The sequence below is a fragment of the Salvelinus alpinus genome, chromosome 4 (assembly GCF_045679555.1).
Source record: "Salvelinus alpinus chromosome 4, SLU_Salpinus.1, whole genome shotgun sequence".
Lineage (NCBI taxonomy): Eukaryota > Metazoa > Chordata > Actinopteri > Salmoniformes > Salmonidae > Salvelinus > Salvelinus alpinus.
Window position 1 is genome coordinate 99,047,980 of NC_092089.1, and position 3,128 is coordinate 99,051,107.

General features: G+C 43.0%; 1 protein-coding gene across 1 annotated transcript in view; it reads left to right on the plus strand.

The window, feature by feature from the left end:
- Positions 1-465: 465 nt before the first annotated feature.
- LOC139574797 (protocadherin Fat 2-like) overlaps positions 466-3,128 on the plus strand; it is a 74,810-nt gene continuing 72,147 nt past the window's right edge. Inside the window, exon 1 of the mRNA XM_071399681.1 lies at positions 466-678. The gene's annotated coding sequence lies outside the window, so the exon portion shown is untranslated. The remainder of the gene's footprint in view (positions 679-3,128) is intronic.

The following is a 3,128-nucleotide window of genomic DNA, read 5'->3' on the forward strand; positions in this document are numbered from 1 at the left end:
ATACTATTGGTGACACTTCATTCATTGGGATCTTATTTTGACCAGCAACAGGATTTTAACATTTTAACATCTAAGTCCATAATGTTGCTTGATGGTGGTTAGGCTATTAGCTGACCAGAGCAAGACAGGATTTGATTTCCCAAACCTGAGAGTTAGACTATCCAAACAGGACAGGCACACCAACAACTATTGTTTCAATACACACCCTGAGAGCACTGAGCACTTCTCTGGCCCCAGCCCAGCAGGCCAACATGAAAAAAAACAGCCCACAATCTGTGCACAGGCACCCGTGGGTGTGTGTGTGTGTCTGTGGTGTGTAAGTGTGTGTGTGTGTGTGTGTATGTGTGTGTGTGTGTGTGTGTGTGTGGTGTATAAGTGTGTGTGAGTGAGGGAGGGAGGAGACGACAGTGGGAGAAGTGGGAGGGGACCATGGAGTTCCTCAGGGAGCTAGGAGTGTCTTTGTACTCTACTGCAAAGCTCCTGAGTGGAATAGAGTGAGTAACACTAGCTAGCTAGCTACTGACACTGATGGAGTTTACAATATTGCATGTGTGGGTTTTGGGATTCCCATGAGATGGAAGAAGAACAGTGCGTGTCACTATCGTTTTGCTGGATCTGTAAAAATCCCTAAAGCATAAGAGGAAAATAAAAAGAAGGGGTTAACTCGGAGGACCTTGGGTAAGTTAACACTACAGCGGCAGGTAGCCTAGTGATTAGAGCATTGGGCCAGTAACCGAAAGGTTGCTAGATCGAATCCCTGAGCTGACAAGGTAAAAATCTGTCATTCTGCCCCTTGAACGAGGCAGTTAACCCACTGTTCATAGGCCGTCATTGTAAAATAAGAATTTGTTTTCTTAACTGACTTGCCTAGTTACAGGTTAAATGACTAGTTTTAGAAGGGGTCAACTCAGAGGACCTTGGTTGAGTTTCTGTTCTGTCATGTCAGTGTTGACTGATGCTAGCTTAACTGAAGCTACTGAAGTTTTTGACATTTCTAAGCATTTAGCCTTACAAATCTTAAAGTCTTACAAATCATAAGAATTTCTAACATGTTTTAATGATTTATAACGCATTCAAAAGCTATTCTAAACATGTATATGCAGTTAACAAGGATTTTTCATCAAAGTGTTACCAAGTGACTTACTGTGAATGTACTGTTGATCCTGAGTGCTCTCATGTCTGGGCACGGCTTAGGGTATATCACAATGTGGTAACAGTTTGCACATAGTGCACTATTTGGGACTATTTCATTTTACTATAAGCAGTTTTCTGTAGTTTTGTATGTATACATTGTGCAGGACATACGTAATTGCTGTGAAATATGCATGGAATTGAGCTAAACTTGTTCGTGGAGGAAATCCCTAGTTTTTCATTTAAAAAATATAAATATAAATATAAATATTATATCTCGATATAAATTTGCTTTGTTCATAAGTTGTCGCTGAGTTGTTTCTCGTTCTGTCTACCCTCGTTGACCCCTGTTTACTGGACAAAACAGCTCTCCAAGAGTGGCTTAATTTGGCCCTAGTAGGATCAAATGATTTCTGTCACCGAGATGTGTTGACTCTAGTACTTTACATTGAAACAGATGCTCATTCAGCAGCCGCTCTTATCCAGAACGACTTACAGTAGTGAGTGCATAATAAATAAATATATACTGTACTCTATACCATCTACTGCATCTTGCCCATGCCGTTCGGCCATCGCTCATCCATATATTTTTATGTACATATTCTTATTTATTCCTTTACACTTGTGTGTTTGAGGTAGTTGTTGTGAAATTGTTAGATTTCTTGTTAGATATTACTGCATGGTCGGAACTAGAAGCACAAGCATTTCGCTACACTCGCATTAACATCTGCTAACCATGTGTATGTGACAAATAACATTTGATTGTATTTGATATACATGCGTACTGGTTCCCTTGTGGGAATCCAACCCACAACCCTGGCATTGCAAACACCACGCTCTACCAACGTATCACCTGTGAAATCTGTGAGAAGTTGACGGTCTGAACTTTTTAACTAAAGTAGCTATGACAGACGGATGGCCCATCAGATAACCTCCTGGAAGCCCTCTCATCCATTTCCATTACGGAGACTTCCCCGTCTTCCCATTTTACCCCCCTTTCATATTCCTGCATGTCTGAACAAATGAGTGTTTTTGTTGGTGCTCTGAAGATCTAGGAGTTGATGAGTGCCTGTTGTACATCACATTCCTGAACCTAGAATAACCTTCACAGTGATGTTACAGCGAGGGGTGGTTTACCAATAGATAGGTATGTGTAGGTGTGACGCACTACATTAGACTAAAGACATTTGACTGGTCCACTCCCAGTAATTTAGTTAATTGATCTGCCTGTGGCACAGGGTGTGGGGAGGTAACTAACAGATGATGTCCAGAGATACCGGATGGGAGATGTAACTAACGGATGATGTCCAGAGATACCGGGTGGGAGATGTAAGTAACGGATGATGTCCAGAGATACCGGGTGGGAGATGTAAGTAACGGATGATGTCCAGAGATACCTGGTGGGAGATGTAACTAATGGATGATGTCCAGAGATACGGGGTGGGTGATGTAACTAACGGATGATGTCCAGAGATACCGGGTGGGAGATGTAACTAACGGATGATGTCCAGAGATACCGGGTGGGAGATGTAACTAATGGATGATGTCCAGAGATACCGGGTGGGAGATGTAACTAACGGATGATGTCCAGAGATACCGGGCGGGAGATGTAAATAACGGATGATGTCCAGAGATACCGGGTGGGAGATGTAACTAACGGATGATGTCCAGAGATACCGGGTGGGAGATGTAACTAACGGATGATGTCCAGAGATACCGGGTGGGAGATGTAACTAACGGATGATGTCCAGAGATACCGGGTGGGAGATGTAACTAACGGATGATGTCCAGAGATACCGGGTGGGAGATGTAACTAACGGATGATGTCCAGAGATACCGGATGGGAGATGTAACTAACGGATGATGTCCAGAGATACCGGGTGTGGGGGTAACTCACTGGTCCAGAAAGGGTCATTGTTTAGAGAAGTGGTCTCTGGAATAACTTAACGTCGTAGGCCGACTGCTGTTGAACTACTTTCTAAGTCCACAAATAGGTT